Source organism: Triturus cristatus, chromosome 6 (assembly GCF_964204655.1).
Source record: "Triturus cristatus chromosome 6, aTriCri1.1, whole genome shotgun sequence".
Taxonomy (NCBI): Eukaryota; Metazoa; Chordata; class Amphibia; order Caudata; family Salamandridae; genus Triturus; species Triturus cristatus.
This window is the reverse complement of record NC_140589.1, coordinates 883,828,029-883,843,079: the sequence shown is the minus strand read 5'-3', so window position 1 is coordinate 883,843,079 and position 15,051 is coordinate 883,828,029. Positions and strand designations below refer to the sequence as shown.

The 15,051-nt window shown below is 46.1% G+C and overlaps 15 non-coding genes across 15 annotated transcripts; 7 read left to right on the top strand and 8 right to left on the bottom strand.

Moving 5' to 3' along the window:
* Nucleotides 1-626: 626 nt before the first annotated feature.
* On the bottom strand, nt 627-733 carry LOC146819849 (U6 spliceosomal RNA). The gene has a single exon (XR_014964309.1). It is a non-coding gene; the product is annotated as a U6 spliceosomal RNA (small nuclear RNA).
* Nucleotides 734-1,519: 786 nt separating this feature from the next.
* TRNAR-ACG (transfer RNA arginine (anticodon ACG)) lies at nt 1,520-1,592 on the top strand. Its single transcript has one exon. It is a non-coding gene; the product is annotated as a tRNA-Arg (tRNA).
* A 1,006-nt stretch (nt 1,593-2,598) lies between these two features.
* LOC146819847 (U6 spliceosomal RNA) lies at nt 2,599-2,705 on the bottom strand. The gene has a single exon (XR_014964521.1). It is a non-coding gene; the product is annotated as a U6 spliceosomal RNA (small nuclear RNA).
* A 768-nt stretch (nt 2,706-3,473) lies between these two features.
* Nucleotides 3,474-3,546, top strand: TRNAR-ACG (transfer RNA arginine (anticodon ACG)). The gene has a single exon. It is a non-coding gene; the product is annotated as a tRNA-Arg (tRNA).
* A 1,007-nt stretch (nt 3,547-4,553) lies between these two features.
* On the bottom strand, nt 4,554-4,660 carry LOC146819845 (U6 spliceosomal RNA). The gene has a single exon (XR_014964308.1). It is a non-coding gene; the product is annotated as a U6 spliceosomal RNA (small nuclear RNA).
* A 782-nt stretch (nt 4,661-5,442) lies between these two features.
* Nucleotides 5,443-5,515, top strand: TRNAR-ACG (transfer RNA arginine (anticodon ACG)). The gene has a single exon. It is a non-coding gene; the product is annotated as a tRNA-Arg (tRNA).
* A 1,007-nt stretch (nt 5,516-6,522) lies between these two features.
* Nucleotides 6,523-6,629, bottom strand: LOC146819843 (U6 spliceosomal RNA). Its single transcript, XR_014964307.1, has one exon. It is a non-coding gene; the product is annotated as a U6 spliceosomal RNA (small nuclear RNA).
* A 772-nt stretch (nt 6,630-7,401) lies between these two features.
* On the top strand, nt 7,402-7,474 carry TRNAR-ACG (transfer RNA arginine (anticodon ACG)). The gene has a single exon. It is a non-coding gene; the product is annotated as a tRNA-Arg (tRNA).
* A 1,007-nt stretch (nt 7,475-8,481) lies between these two features.
* LOC146819841 (U6 spliceosomal RNA) lies at nt 8,482-8,588 on the bottom strand. The gene has a single exon (XR_014964306.1). It is a non-coding gene; the product is annotated as a U6 spliceosomal RNA (small nuclear RNA).
* Nucleotides 8,589-9,360: 772 nt separating this feature from the next.
* Nucleotides 9,361-9,433, top strand: TRNAR-ACG (transfer RNA arginine (anticodon ACG)). Its single transcript has one exon. It is a non-coding gene; the product is annotated as a tRNA-Arg (tRNA).
* A 1,006-nt stretch (nt 9,434-10,439) lies between these two features.
* On the bottom strand, nt 10,440-10,546 carry LOC146819839 (U6 spliceosomal RNA). Its single transcript, XR_014964305.1, has one exon. It is a non-coding gene; the product is annotated as a U6 spliceosomal RNA (small nuclear RNA).
* A 772-nt stretch (nt 10,547-11,318) lies between these two features.
* TRNAR-ACG (transfer RNA arginine (anticodon ACG)) lies at nt 11,319-11,391 on the top strand. Its single transcript has one exon. It is a non-coding gene; the product is annotated as a tRNA-Arg (tRNA).
* Nucleotides 11,392-12,397: 1,006 nt separating this feature from the next.
* On the bottom strand, nt 12,398-12,504 carry LOC146819837 (U6 spliceosomal RNA). Its single transcript, XR_014964304.1, has one exon. It is a non-coding gene; the product is annotated as a U6 spliceosomal RNA (small nuclear RNA).
* Nucleotides 12,505-13,282: 778 nt separating this feature from the next.
* On the top strand, nt 13,283-13,355 carry TRNAR-ACG (transfer RNA arginine (anticodon ACG)). The gene has a single exon. It is a non-coding gene; the product is annotated as a tRNA-Arg (tRNA).
* A 1,007-nt stretch (nt 13,356-14,362) lies between these two features.
* On the bottom strand, nt 14,363-14,469 carry LOC146819835 (U6 spliceosomal RNA). Its single transcript, XR_014964303.1, has one exon. It is a non-coding gene; the product is annotated as a U6 spliceosomal RNA (small nuclear RNA).
* Nucleotides 14,470-15,051: the final 582 nt, after the last annotated feature.

The window sequence follows — 15,051 nt, the reverse complement described above, 5'->3', positions numbered from 1 at the left end:
CCAGGCAGAACCACAGGTAAGGAGAGAGGAAGGCAGTTCATTATTAGAGCAGGATCATGAGCATCTTGCCCTGCTCCCTTCTGCCCCGATCGGCCACGATCGGCCAAGACCTCTCTATTAGGGTGGAGCGTGAACATTTCTTGGACCTCAGAAACTGAGGGATGCAGCGCCGATATGTCCTCCAAGGGCCTAGAGGACCTGGTGCCCAATCATGCCTGGTGTTTTTCAGCTTACCCGACCAATCTGGTTGCAAGGCGGATTTTAACAGTACTGCTGAAAAGGGACTCCCAGACAGCCCTGAGGCCATCATTTGCATAGGCCCTCCCCTTCTCTTTCTCTTGCTTCCCACAAAGCAACGCATCGCTGGCAGCAGTATAGATTTGGGGGTTGTGAAGAATAATGACAGGGAGGCTGAAGAAGGGAAAGAAAAGTCCCAGAAGTCCTGCAGGCTTCCTTGCTAAATGCAGCTGGCCATAGAGTGCACCTTCATTACTGCGAGGTAAATACATTAAAAATGTTGAGGAGAGACAAATTGAAAAATAGATATTAGGAGGAAAGCACTGGAACCTGCTTTATTATTTCAATTAGTCTTGAAAACATAGAACATTTCTCTCCTGAAAGCTGGTAAAAATATGGAACGCTTCACGAATTTGCGTGTCATCCTTGCGCAGGGGCCATGCTAATCTTCTCTGTATCGTTCCAATTTTAGTATATGTGCCGCCGAAGCGAGCACACTTCATTGATGAACCTACAATGTTTATAAACTCTCTAAATCTACGGTCTCTAGACATAGGGTGGCCTGGCAGAGATGCTCGTATGGCCAGTAAGCATTCAAATCTGAGCCAATGGGCAAAAATGCATGAAGAGTAACAATCCATTATTCTTCACTGCATTTGTGGGCCAAGACTTCACCAATTGGAAGTATGTAGATTATGCCAGGGTTGCAAAGGCTCATGGTTCAGGCTACTGACAAGGAACATTGTGACATCATGCTGCCTGTGGAACAGTGATATTAAAGGTGAGACAGCTGCACAGTAGGTTAGGTGAAGGGCTCTGAGAGGTGAAAGGCAGCATGCTTGGGTCCCTGGACAAGGTGAGCCTATGACAAGGTGTCTGAATTTTCGCCTGTATTGTAATATTAAACACTTTATTGTTGTACCCGCCTGCTGATTAAGGAGTCCTCAAGATCAGCTCCACACAGACGTGGAACTGATGATGTTAATGCAGAATATTTAAGAAACTGAGGCTGATCTAAAACATTTCCTTGGACCTAGGACCATTTCCCCTGACTTTTAGGTCCTTCGTCCTCCTAAAGTCCTTTGTATAAGTTAGGAACACCTGACAGAACAGAATTTCAGGAGGTCAGGTGGGTTTACTTGTGTCTTCTGGTTGTGAGCAGTAAACGTGGCTAAAAAGGTTGATGGAATGGTGTTTTAAAACACACACACACACACACACACACACACACACACACAACTTCTGGTCCTCTTAAGGACAAAAGTATGGGTAATCCTACATGGGGCCAGTGGCGCAATGGATAACGCGTCTGACTACGGATCAGAAGATTGTAGGTTCGACTCCTATCTGGCTCGAAAGGGTCATAGGTCCCTGTTTTATGGTATTCCTGTGGAATTCTTATTTACCTCAGACTTGTTGTAGGTTCAATCTTCTCGAGCAGGACTCATCCAGCAGTCGTTCCATGGTAGGGCTGCAGTAATAGGACCACGGCTAGTTAAAAGTTTCCCATTTGCTGCTGGATTCTATGTGAAGGCCGTCATGTGGTGTGCTGCTTTTGTATTTCAACATGGGTCTCTGAGTCTCTAAACTAGGAAAAAATCTTGTTGAGAAAAGTGTGTGTGAGAGGGTCTGTGGGTGCAGGCAGGTGTGTGCACTTGAGTGCTGACCCATTTACATGTGTGAGAGGGACAAGCAAATTGCCTGTGGGATGTAGGCCTACAACTGGAACCAAGCAGCCAGGCAGAACCACAGGTAAGGAGAGAGGAAGGCAGTTCATTATTAGAGCAGGATCATGAGCATCTTGCCCTGCTCCCTTCTGCCCGATCGGCCACGATCGGCCAAGACCTCTCTATTAGGGTGGAGGGTGAACATTTCTTGGACCTCAGAAACTGAGGGATGCAGCGCCGATATGTCCTCCAAGGGCCTAGAGGACCTGGTGCCCAATCATGCCTGGTGTTTTTCAGCTTACCCGACCAATCTGGTTGCAAGGCGGATTTTAACAGTACTGCTGAAAAGGGACTCCCAGACAGCCCTGAGGCCATCATTTGCATAGGCCCTCCCCTTCTCTTTCTCTTGCTTCCCACAAAGCAACGCATCGCTGGCAGCAGTATAGATTTGGGGGTTGTGAAGAATAATGACAGGGAGGCTGAAGAAGGGAAAGAAAAGTCCCAGAAGTCCTGCAGGCTTCCTTGCTAAATGCAGCTGGCCATAGAGTGCACCTTCATTACTGCGAGGTAAATACATTAAAAATGTTGAGGAGAGACAAATTGAAAAATAGATATTAGGAGGAAAGCACTGGAACCTGCTTTATTATTTCAATTAGTCTTGAAAACATAGAACATTTCTCTCCTGAAAGCTGGTAAAAATATGGAACGCTTCACGAATTTGCGTGTCATCCTTGCGCAGGGGCCACGCTAATCTTCTCTGTATCGTTCCAATTTTAGTATATGTGCCGCCGAAGCGAGCACACTTCATTGATGAACCTACAATGTTTATAAACTCTCTAAATCTACGGTCTCTAGACATAGGGTGGCCTGGCAGAGATGCTCGTATGGCCAGTAAGCATTCAAATCTGAGCCAATGGGCAAAAATGCATGAAGAGTAACAATCCATTATTCTTCACTGCATTTGTGGTCCAAGACTTCACCAATTGGAAGTATGTAGATTATGCCAGGGTTGCAAAGGCTCATGGTTCAGGCTACTGACAAGGAACATTGTGACATCATGCTGCCTGTGGAACAGTGATATTAAAGGTGAGACAGCTGCACAGTAGGTTAGGTGAAGGGCTCTGAGAGGTGAAAGGCAGCATGCTTGGGTCCCTGGACAAGGTGAGCCTATGACAAGGTGTCTGAATTTTCGCCTGTATTGTAATATTAAACACTTTATTGTTGTACCCGCCTGCTGATTAAGGAGTCCTCAAGATCAGCTCCACACAGACGTGGAACTGATGATGTTAATGCAGAATATTTAAGAAACTGAGGCTGATCTAAAACATTTCCTTGGACCTAGGACCATTTCCCCTGACTTTTAGGTCCTTCGTCCTCCTAAAGTCCTTTGTATAAGTTAGGAACACCTGACAGAACAGAATTTCAGGAGGTCAGGTGGGTTTACTTGTGTCTTCTGGTTGTGAGCAGTAAACGTGGCTAAAAAGGTTGATGGAATGGTGTTTTAAAACACACACACACACACACAACTTCTGGTCCTCTTAAGGACAAAAGTATGGGTAATCCTACATGGGGCCAGTGGCGCAATGGATAACGCGTCTGACTACGGATCAGAAGATTGTAGGTTCGACTCCTATCTGGCTCGAAAGGGTCATAGGTCCCTGTTTTATGGTATTCCTGTGGAATTCTTATTTACCTCAGACTTGTTGTAGGTTCAATATTCTCGAGCAGGACTCATCCAGCAGTCGTTCCATGGTAGGGCTGCAGTAATAGGACCACGGCTAGTTAAAAGTTTCCCATTTGCTGCTGGATTCTATGTGAAGGCCGTCATGTGGTGTGCTGCTTTTGTATTTCAACATGGGTCTCTGAGTCTCTAAACTAGGAAAAAATCTTGTTGAGAAAAGTGTGTGTGAGAGGGTCTGTGGGTGCAGGCAGGTGTGTGCACTTGAGTGCTGACCCATTTACATGTGTGAGAGGGACAAGCAAATTGCCTGTGGGATGTAGGCCTACAACTGGAACCAAGCAGCCAGGCAGAACCACAGGTAAGGAGAGAGGAAGGCAGTTCATTATTAGAGCAGGATCATGAGCATCTTGCCCTGCTCCCTTCTGCCCCGATCGGCCACGATCGGCCAAGACCTCTCTATTAGGGTGGAGCGTGAACATTTCTTGGACCTCAGAAACTGAGGGATGCAGCGCCGATATGTCCTCCAAGGGCCTAGAGGACCTGGTGCCCAATCATGCCTGGTGTTTTTCAGCTTACCCGACCAATCTGGTTGCAAGGCGGATTTTAACAGTACTGCTGAAAAGGGACTCCCAGACAGCCCTGAGGCCATCATTTGCATAGGCCCTCCCCTTCTCTTTCTCTTGCTTCCCACAAAGCAACGCATCGCTGGCAGCAGTATAGATTTGGGGGTTGTGAAGAATAATGACAGGGAGGCTGAAGAAGGGAAAGAAAAGTCCCAGAAGTCCTGCAGGCTTCCTTGCTAAATGCAGCTGGCCATAGAGTGCACCTTCATTACTGCGAGGTAAATACATTAAAAATGTTGAGGAGAGACAAATTGAAAAATAGATATTAGGAGGAAAGCACTGGAACCTGCTTTATTATTTCAATTAGTCTTGAAAACATAGAACATTTCTCTCCTGAAAGCTGGTAAAAATATGGAACGCTTCACGAATTTGCGTGTCATCCTTGCGCAGGGGCCATGCTAATCTTCTCTGTATCGTTCCAATTTTAGTATATGTGCCGCCGAAGCGAGCACACTTCATTGATGAACCTACAATGTTTATAAACTCTCTAAATCTACGGTCTCTAGACATAGGGTGGCCTGGCAGAGATGCTCGTATGGCCAGTAAGCATTCAAATCTGAGCCAATGGGCAAAAATGCATGAAGAGTAACAATCCATTATTCTTCACTGCATTTGTGGTCCAAGACTTCACCAATTGGAAGTATGTAGATTATGCCAGGGTTGCAAAGGCTCATGGTTCAGGCTACTGACAAGGAACATTGTGACATCATGCTGCCTGTGGAACAGTGATATTAAAGGTGAGACAGCTGCACAGTAGGTTAGGTGAAGGGCTCTGAGAGGTGAAAGGCAGCATGCTTGGGTCCCTGGACAAGGTGAGCCTATGACAAGGTGTCTGAATTTTCGCCTGTATTGTAATATTAAACACTTTATTGTTGTACCCGCCTGCTGATTAAGGAGTCCTCAAGATCAGCTCCACACAGACGTGGAACTGATGATGTTAATGCAGAATATTTAAGAAACTGAGGCTGATCTAAAACATTTCCTTGGACCTAGGACCATTTCCCCTGACTTTTAGGTCCTTCGTCCTCCTAAAGTCCTTTGTATAAGTTAGGAACACCTGACAGAACAGAATTTCAGGAGGTCAGGTGGGTTTACTTGTGTCTTCTGGTTGTGAGCAGTAAACGTGGCTAAAAAGGTTGATGGAATGGTGTTTTAAAACACACACACACACACACACACACACACACACAACTTCTGGTCCTCTTAAGGACAAAAGTATGGGTAATCCTACATGGGGCCAGTGGCGCAATGGATAACGCGTCTGACTACGGATCAGAAGATTGTAGGTTCGACTCCTATCTGGCTCAAAAGGGTCATAGGTCCCTGTTTTATGGTATTCCTGTGGAATTCTTATTTACCTCAGACTTGTTGTAGGTTCAATATTCTCGAGCAGGACTCATCCAGCAGTCGTTCCATGGTAGGGCTGCAGTAATAGGACCACGGCTAGTTAAAAGTTTCCCATTTGCTGCTGGATTCTATGTGAAGGCCGTCATGTGGTGTGCTGCTTTTGTATTTCAACATGGGTCTCTGAGTCTCTAAACTAGGAAAAAATCTTGTTGAGAAAAGTGTGTGTGAGAGGGTCTGTGGGTGCAGGCAGGTGTGTGCACTTGAGTGCTGACCCATTTACATGTGTGAGAGGGACAAGCAAATTGCCTGTGGGATGTAGGCCTACAACTGGAACCAAGCAGCCAGGCAGAACCACAGGTAAGGAGAGAGGAAGGCAGTTCATTATTAGAGCAGGATCATGAGCATCTTGCCCTGCTCCCTTCTGCCCCGATCGGCCACGATCGGCCAAGACCTCTCTATTAGGGTGGAGGGTGAACATTTCTTGGACCTCAGAAACTGAGGGATGCAGCGCCGATATGTCCTCCAAGGGCCTAGAGGACCTGGTGCCCAATCATGCCTGGTGTTTTTCAGCTTACCCGACCAATCTGGTTGCAAGGCGGATTTTAACAGTACTGCTGAAAAGGGACTCCCAGACAGCCCTGAGGCCATCATTTGCATAGGCCCTCCCCTTCTCTTTCTCTTGCTTCCCACAAAGCAACGCATCGCTGGCAGCAGTATAGATTTGGGGGTTGTGAAGAATAATGACAGGGAGGCTGAAGAAGGGAAAGAAAAGTCCCAGAAGTCCTGCAGGCTTCCTTGCTAAATGCAGCTGGCCATAGAGTGCACCTTCATTACTGCGAGGTAAATACATTAAAAATGTTGAGGAGAGACAAATTGAAAAATAGATATTAGGAGGAAAGCACTGGAACCTGCTTTATTATTTCAATTAGTCTTGAAAACATAGAACATTTCTCTCCTGAAAGCTGGTAAAAATATGGAACGCTTCACGAATTTGCGTGTCATCCTTGCGCAGGGGCCATGCTAATCTTCTCTGTATCGTTCCAATTTTAGTATATGTGCCGCCGAAGCGAGCACACTTCATTGATGAACCTACAATGTTTATAAACTCTCTAAATCTACGGTCTCTAGACATAGGGTGGCCTGGCAGAGATGCTCGTATGGCCAGTAAGCATTCAAATCCGAGCCAATGGGCAAAAATGCATGAAGAGTAACAATCCATTATTCTTCACTGCATTTGTGGTCCAGGACTTCACCAATTGGAAGTATGTAGATTATGCCAGGGTTGCAAAGGCTCATGGTTCAGGCTACTGACAAGGAACATTGTGACATCATGCTGCCTGTGGAACAGTGATATTAAAGGTGAGACAGCTGCACAGTAGGTTAGGTGAAGGGCTCTGAGAGGTGAAAGGCAGCATGCTTGGGTCCCTGGACAAGGTGAGCCTATGACAAGGTGTCTGAATTTTCGCCTGTATTGTAATATTAAACACTTTATTGTTGTACCCGCCTGCTGATTAAGGAGTCCTCAAGATCAGCTCCACACAGACGTGGAACTGATGATGTTAATGCAGAATATTTAAGAAACTGAGGCTGATCTAAAACATTTCCTTGGACCTAGGACCATTTCCCCTGACTTTTAGGTCCTTCGTCCTCCTAAAGTCCTTTGTATAAGTTAGGAACACCTGACAGAACAGAATTTCAGGAGGTCAGGTGGGTTTACTTGTGTCTTCTGGTTGTGAGCAGTAAACGTGGCTAAAAAGGTTGATGGAATGGTGTTTTAAAACACACACACACACACACACACAACTTCTGGTCCTCTTAAGGACAAAAGTATGGGTAATCCTACATGGGGCCAGTGGCGCAATGGATAACGCGTCTGACTACGGATCAGAAGATTGTAGGTTCGACTCCTATCTGGCTCGAAAGGGTCATAGGTCCCTGTTTTATGGTATTCCTGTGGAATTCTTATTTACCTCAGACTTGTTGTAGGTTCAATCTTCTCGAGCAGGACTCATCCAGCAGTCGTTCCATGGTAGGGCTGCAGTAATAGGACCACGGCTAGTTAAAAGTTTCCCATTTGCTGCTGGATTCTATGTGAAGGCCGTCATGTGGTGTGCTGCTTTTGTATTTCAACATGGGTCTCTGAGTCTCTAAACTAGGAAAAAATCTTGTTGAGAAAAGTGTGTGTGAGAGGGTCTGTGGGTGCAGGCAGGTGTGTGCACTTGAGTGCTGACCCATTTTCATGTGTGAGAGGGACAAGCAAATTGCCTGTGGGATGTAGGCCTACAACTGGAACCAAGCAGCCAGGCAGAACCACAGGTAAGGAGAGAGGAAGGCAGTTCATTATTAGAGCAGGATCATGAGCATCTTGCCCTGCTCCCTTCTGCCCCGATCGGCCACGATCGGCCAAGACCTCTCTATTAGGGTGGAGGGTGAACATTTCTTGGACCTCAGAAACTGAGGGATGCAGCGCCGATATGTCCTCCAAGGGCCTAGAGGACCTGGTGCCCAATCATGCCTGGTGTTTTTCAGCTTACCCGACCAATCTGGTTGCAAGGCGGATTTTAACAGTACTGCTGAAAAGGGACTCCCAGACAGCCCTGAGGCCATCATTTGCATAGGCCCTCCCCTTCTCTTTCTCTTGCTTCCCACAAAGCAACGCATCGCTGGCAGCAGTATAGATTTGGGGGTTGTGAAGAATAATGACAGGGAGGCTGAAGAAGGGAAAGAAAAGTCCCAGAAGTCCTGCAGGCTTCCTTGCTAAATGCAGCTGGCCATAGAGTGCACCTTCATTACTGCGAGGTAAATACATAAAAAATGTTGAGGAGAGACAAATTGAAAAATAGATATTAGGAGGAAAGCACTGGAACCTGCTTTATTATTACAATTAGTCTTGAAAACATAGAACATTTCTCTCCTGAAAGCTGGTAAAAATATGGAACGCTTCACGAATTTGCGTGTCATCCTTGCGCAGGGGCCATGCTAATCTTCTCTGTATCGTTCCAATTTTAGTATATGTGCCGCCGAAGCGAGCACACTTCATTGATGAACCTACAATGTTTATAAACTCTCTAAATCTACGGTCTCTAGACATAGGGTGGCCTGGCAGAGATGCTCGTATGGCCAGTAAGCATTCAAATCTGAGCCAATGGGCAAAAATGCATGAAGAGTAACAATCCATTATTCTTCACTGCATTTGTGGTCCAAGACTTCACCAATTGGAAGTATGTAGATTATGCCAGGGTTGCAAAGGCTCATGGTTCAGGCTACTGACAAGGAACATTGTGACATCATGCTGCCTGTGGAACAGTGATATTAAAGGTGAGACAGCTGCACAGTAGGTTAGGTGAAGGGCTCTGAGAGGTGAAAGGCAGCATGCTTGGGTCCCTGGACAAGGTGAGCCTATGACAAGGTGTCTGAATTTTCGCCTGTATTGTAATATTAAACACTTTATTGTTGTACCCGCCTGCTGATTAAGGAGTCCTCAAGATCAGCTCCACACAGACGTGGAACTGATGATGTTAATGCAGAATATTTAAGAAACTGAGGCTGATCTAAAACATTTCCTTGGACCTAGGACCATTTCCCCTGACTTTTAGGTCCTTCGTCCTCCTAAAGTCCTTTGTATAAGTTAGGAACACCTGACAGAACAGAATTTCAGGAGGTCAGGTGGGTTTACTTGTGTCTTCTGGTTGTGAGCAGTAAACGTGGCTAAAAAGGTTGATGGAATGGTGTTTTAAAACACACACACACACACACACACAACTTCTGGTCCTCTTAAGGACAAAAGTATGGGTAATCCTACATGGGGCCAGTGGCGCAATGGATAACGCGTCTGACTACGGATCAGAAGATTGTAGGTTCGACTCCTATCTGGCTCGAAAGGGTCATAGGTCCCTGTTTTATGGTATTCCTGTGGAATTCTTATTTACCTCAGACTTGTTGTAGGTTCAATCTTCTCGAGCAGGACTCATCCAGCAGTCGTTCCATGGTAGGGCTGCAGTAATAGGACCACGGCTAGTTAAAAGTTTCCCATTTGCTGCTGGATTCTATGTGAAGGCCGTCATGTGGTGTGCTGCTTTTGTATTTCAACATGGGTCTCTGAGTCTCTAAACTAGGAAAAAATCTTGTTGAGAAAAGTGTGTGTGAGAGGGTCTGTGGGTGCAGGCAGGTGTGTGCACTTGAGTGCTGACCCATTTACATGTGTGAGAGGGACAAGCAAATTGCCTGTGGGATGTAGGCCTACAACTGGAACCAAGCAGCCAGGCAGAACCACAGGTAAGGAGAGAGGAAGGCAGTTCATTATTAGAGCAGGATCATGAGCATCTTGCCCTGCTCCCTTCTGCCCGATCGGCCACGATCGGCCAAGACCTCTCTATTAGGGTGGAGGGTGAACATTTCTTGGACCTCAGAAACTGAGGGATGCAGCGCCGATATGTCCTCCAAGGGCCTAGAGGACCTGGTGCCCAATCATGCCTGGTGTTTTTCAGCTTACCCGACCAATCTGGTTGCAAGGCGGATTTTAACAGTACTGCTGAAAAGGGACTCCCAGACAGCCCTGAGGCCATCATTTGCATAGGCCCTCCCCTTCTCTTTCTCTTGCTTCCCACAAAGCAACGCATCGCTGGCAGCAGTATAGATTTGGGGGTTGTGAAGAATAATGACAGGGAGGCTGAAGAAGGGAAAGAAAAGTCCCAGAAGTCCTGCAGGCTTCCTTGCTAAATGCAGCTGGCCATAGAGTGCACCTTCATTACTGCGAGGTAAATACATTAAAAATGTTGAGGAGAGACAAATTGAAAAATAGATATTAGGAGGAAAGCACTGGAACCTGCTTTATTATTTCAATTAGTCTTGAAAACATAGAACATTTCTCTCCTGAAAGCTGGTAAAAATATGGAACGCTTCACGAATTTGCGTGTCATCCTTGCGCAGGGGCCATGCTAATCTTCTCTGTATCGTTCCAATTTTAGTATATGTGCCGCCGAAGCGAGCACACTTCATTGATGAACCTACAATGTTTATAAACTCTCTAAATCTACGGTCTCTAGACATAGGGTGGCCTGGCAGAGATGCTCGTATGGCCAGTAAGCATTCAAATCTGAGCCAATGGGCAAAAATGCATGAAGAGTAACAATCCATTATTCTTCACTGCATTTGTGGTCCAAGACTTCACCAATTGGAAGTATGTAGATTATGCCAGGGTTGCAAAGGCTCATGGTTCAGGCTACTGACAAGGAACATTGTGACATCATGCTGCCTGTGGAACAGTGATATTAAAGGTGAGACAGCTGCACAGTAGGTTAGGTGAAGGGCTCTGAGAGGTGAAAGGCAGCATGCTTGGGTCCCTGGACAAGGTGAGCCTATGACAAGGTGTCTGAATTTTCGCCTGTATTGTAATATTAAACACTTTATTGTTGTACCCGCCTGCTGATTAAGGAGTCCTCAAGATCAGCTCCACACAGACGTGGAACTGATGATGTTAATGCAGAATATTTAAGAAACTGAGGCTGATCTAAAACATTTCCTTGGACCTAGGACCATTTCCCCTGACTTTTAGGTCCTTCGTCCTCCTAAAGTCCTTTGTATAAGTTAGGAACACCTGACAGAACAGAATTTCAGGAGGTCAGGTGGGTTTACTTGTGTCTTCTGGTTGTGAGCAGTAAACGTGGCTAAAAAGGTTGATGGAATGGTGTTTTAAAACACACACACACACACACACACAACTTCTGGTCCTCTTAAGGACAAAAGTATGGGTAATCCTACATGGGGCCAGTGGCGCAATGGATAACGCGTCTGACTACGGATCAGAAGATTGTAGGTTCGACTCCTATCTGGCTCGAAAGGGTCATAGGTCCCTGTTTTATGGTATTCCTGTGGAATTCTTATTTACCTCAGACTTGTTGTAGGTTCAATCTTCTCGAGCAGGACTCATCCAGCAGTCGTTCCATGGTAGGGCTGCAGTAATAGGACCACGGCTAGTTAAAAGTTTCCCATTTGCTGCTGGATTCTATGTGAAGGCCGTCATGTGGTGTGCTGCTTTTGTATTTCAACATGGGTCTCTGAGTCTCTAAACTAGGAAAAAATCTTGTTGAGAAAAGTGTGTGTGAGAGGGTCTGTGGGTGCAGGCAGGTGTGTGCACTTGAGTGCTGACCCATTTACATGTGTGAGAGGGACAAGCAAATTGCCTGTGGGATGTAGGCCTACAACTGGAACCAAGCAGCCAGGCAGAACCACAGGTAAGGAGAGAGGAAGGCAGTTCATTATTAGAGCAGGATCATGAGCATCTTGCCCTGCTCCCTTCTGCCCTATCGGCCACGATCGGCCAAGACCTCTCTATTAGGGTGGAGGGTGAACATTTCTTGGACCTCAGAAACTGAGGGATGCAGCGCCGATATGTCCTCCAAGGGCCTAGAGGACCTGGTGCCCAATCATGCCTGGTGTTTTTCAGCTTACCCGACCAATCTGGTTGCAAGGCGGATTTTAACAGTACTGCTGAAAAGGGACTCCCAGACAGCCGTGAGGCCATCATTTGCATAGGCCCTCCCCTTCTCTTTCTCTTGCTTCCCACAAAGCAACGCATCGCTGGCAGCAGTATAGATTTGGGGGTTGTGAAGAATAATGACAGGGAGGCTGAAGAAGGGAAAGAAAAGTCCCAGAAGTCCTGCAGGCTTCCTTGCTAAATGCAGCTGGCCATAGAGTGCACCTTCATTACTGCGAGGTAAATACATTAAAAATGTTGAGGAGAGACAAATTGAAAAATAGATATTAGGAGGAAAGCACTGGAACCTGCTTTATTATTTCAATTAGTCTTGAAAACATAGAACATTTCTCTCCTGAAAGCTGGTAAAAATATGGAACGCTTCACGAATTTGCGTGTCATCCTTGCGCAGGGGCCATGCTAATCTTCTCTGTATCGTTCCAATTTTAGTATATGTGCCGCCGAAGCGAGCACACTTCATTGATGAACCTACAATGTTTATAAACTCTCTAAATCTACGGTCTCTAGACATAGGGTGGCCTGGCAGAGATGCTCGTATGGCCAGTAAGCATTCAAATCTGAGCCAATGGGCAAAAATGCATGAAGAGTAACAATCCATTATTCTTCACTGCATTTGTGGTCCAAGACTTCACCAATTGGAAGTATGTAGATTATGCCAGGGTTGCAAAGGCTCATGGTTCAGGCTACTGACAAGGAACATTGTGACATCATGCTGCCTGTGGAACAGTGATATTAAAGGTGAGACAGCTGCACAGTAGGTTAGGTGAAGGGCTCTGAGAGGTGAAAGGCAGCATGCTTGGGTCCCTGGACAAGGTGAGCCTATGACAAGGTGTCTGAATTTTCGCCTGTATTGTAATATTAAACACTTTATTGTTGTACCCGCCTGCTGATTAAGGAGTCCTCAAGATCAGCTCCACACAGACGTGGAACTGATGATGTTAATGCAGAATATTTAAGAAACTGAGGCTGATCTAAAACATTTCCTTGGACCTAGGACCATTTCCCCTGACTTTTAGGTCCTTCGTCCTCCTAAAGTCCTTTGTATAAGTTAGGAACACCTGACAGAACAGAATTTCAGGAGGTCAGGTGGGTTTACTTGTGTCTTCTGGTTGTGAGCAGTAAACGTGGCTAAAAAGGTTGATGGAATGGTGTTTTAAAACACACACACACACACACACACACACACAACTTCTGGTCCTCTTAAGGACAAAAGTATGGGTAATCCTACATGGGGCCAGTGGCGCAATGGATAACGCGTCTGACTACGGATCAGAAGATTGTAGGTTCGACTCCTATCTGGCTCGAAAGGGTCATAGGTCCCTGTTTTATGGTATTCCTGTGGAATTCTTATTTACCTCAGACTTGTTGTAGGTTCAATATTCTCGAGCAGGACTCATCCAGCAGTCGTTCCATGGTAGGGCTGCAGTAATAGGACCACGGCTAGTTAAAAGTTTCCCATTTGCTGCTGGATTCTATGTGAAGGCCGTCATGTGGTGTGCTGCTTTTGTATTTCAACATGGGTCTCTGAGTCTCTAAACTAGGAAAAAATCTTGTTGAGAAAAGTGTGTGTGAGAGGGTCTGTGGGTGCAGGCAGGTGTGTGCACTTGAGTGCTGACCCATTTACATGTGTGAGAGGGACAAGCAAATTGCCTGTGGGATGTAGGCCTACAACTGGAACCAAGCAGCCAGGCAGAACCACAGGTAAGGAGAGAGGAAGGCAGTTCATTATTAGAGCAGGATCATGAGCATCTTGCCCTGCTCCCTTCTGCCCCGATCGGCCACGATCGGCCAAGACCTCTCTATTAGGGTGGAGCGTGAACATTTCTTGGACCTCAGAAACTGAGGGATGCAGCGCCGATATGTCCTCCAAGGGCCTAGAGGACCTGGTGCCCAATCATGCCTGGTGTTTTTCAGCTTACCCGACCAATCTGGTTGCAAGGCGGATTTTAACAGTACTGCTGAAAAGGGACTCCCAGACAGCCCTGAGGCCATCATTTGCATAGGCCCTCCCCTTCTCTTTCTCTTGCTTCCCACAAAGCAACGCATCGCTGGCAGCAGTATAGATTTGGGGGTTGTGAAGAATAATGACAGGGAGGCTGAAGAAGGGAAAGAAAAGTCCCAGAAGTCCTGCAGGCTTCCTTGCTAAATGCAGCTGGCCATAGAGTGCACCTTCATTACTGCGAGGTAAATACATTAAAAATGTTGAGGAGAGACAAATTGAAAAATAGATATTAGGAGGAAAGCACTGGAACCTGCTTTATTATTTCAATTAGTCTTGAAAACATAGAACATTTCTCTCCTGAAAGCTGGTAAAAATATGGAACGCTTCACGAATTTGCGTGTCATCCTTGCGCAGGGGCCATGCTAATCTTCTCTGTATCGTTCCAATTTTAGTATATGTGCCGCCGAAGCGAGCACACTTCATTGATGAACCTACAATGTTTATAAACTCTCTAAATCTACGGTCTCTAGACATAGGGTGGCCTGGCAGAGATGCTCGTATGGCCAGTAAGCATTCAAATCTGAGCCAATGGGCAAAAATGCATGAAGAGTAACAATCCATTATTCTTCACTGCGTTTGTGGTCCAAGACTTCACCAATTGGAAGTATGTAGATTATGCCAGGGTTGCAAAGGCTCATGGTTCAGGCTACTGACAAGGAACATTGTGACATCATGCTGCCTGTGGAACAGTGATATTAAAGGTGAGACAGCTGCACAGTAGGTTAGGTGAAGGGCTCTGAGAGGTGAAAGGCAGCATGCTTGGGTCCCTGGACAAGGTGAGCCTATGACAAGGTGTCTGAATTTTCGCCTGTATTGTAATATTAAACACTTTATTGTTGTACCCGCCTGCTGATTAAGGAGTCCTCAAGATCAGCTCCACACAGACGTGGAACTGATGATGTTAATGCAGAATATTTAAGAAACTGAGGCTGATCTAAAACATTTCCTTGGACCTAGGACCATTTCCCCTGACTTTTAGGTCCTTCGTCCTCCTAAAG